Raw genomic sequence first — 1,152 nt, 5'->3', positions numbered from 1 at the left:
AGGGAGGGAGGGAGGGAGGGAGAGAGGGAGGGAGGGAGAGATTGGGATAGGTAAGGCCTGATGCTTCCAGTAATCTCTCACACACTGCCTGCCATTGCTCAGTTCTCTGTCCCAAGAACAGGGTGGCAACATCCACAGACTTCTTGGGCTGTAACATTCAACCCTGGCAAGTCATGAAAGGAGCTTTCAGCAGGGTTGCTGCAGGGGATATATATATTCCTAATGTCCTTTCATTTTGGGTCGGGGCTTGCACTCAATCAGAACTCTCAGTCCTTGCTCCAGGTGGCCACGCCCCCCACCTCCTCTCAGCCCAAATGGCAATCACTCTGCTCTGCCAGGCCTGTGATTCCTACTGCTCTTTGTGTCTCTACCTTGGCAGATAGTCCTTTGTTCAACTCCCTTTGGGTTATCCTATCTGGAACATGACATCTGTCCAGTGTAGCCGTACGTGCTCAGGGGAAACTTGGCTAAGAGGAAGAGAAAGATACACAAAGGCCTGGGAAGCTTTGTCCCAGCGTTTATTTTTCAAGGGCTGGGGAGGATTAGATCTATTGACAAACTCATGAACTTCTAACACCTGGGTCCTACTTCAAAGGTGTAACCTGAGAAGAAGGAAGAAAGGCACACAGCTCCTTGCTGGCCCTGTCCCCTGTGACATTATAAGTGGCCTCACTTCTATTGCTTCAGGGACCCTAGAACTTGTGTTTCCAGTTTGCCTAGAACAGTCTGTGTGCCAAGTTTGCCCATGGCTGTGTTGGCAAGGGTTGGTCTGAGACCTGGGTGGATAGAAAAGTAGGCACAGAGACAGCAGAGGAGAAAGACAAAGAGCAGGACCTCAGAGGGCCCCGGTGCACCTCATCACGGTGGTTGGACAATAGGCAATGTGCTTGGTGGCACTGTAAATGTTGCCAGGCTGTGCATGGTCACACCTCCCGTCTTGCCAGGCTTGACTCTTATACCTCTCCTGGGTCACTGCTTTAATGGCACTGTTCTGCCTTGCAAACCTGCCCCGCTTCCTTCCTTCCTTCCTTCCTTCCTTCCTTCCTTCCTTCCTTCCTTCTTTCCTTCCCTTCCTTCCTTCCTTCCTTCCTTCTTTCCTTCCCTTCCCTTCCCTTCCTTCCTTCCTTTCCTTCCTTCCTTCTTTCCTTTCCT

This window comes from Mastomys coucha, unplaced genomic scaffold, assembly GCF_008632895.1.
Source record: "Mastomys coucha isolate ucsf_1 unplaced genomic scaffold, UCSF_Mcou_1 pScaffold22, whole genome shotgun sequence".
Taxonomy (NCBI): Eukaryota; Metazoa; Chordata; class Mammalia; order Rodentia; family Muridae; genus Mastomys; species Mastomys coucha.
This window is presented reverse-complemented; position numbering follows the sequence as displayed.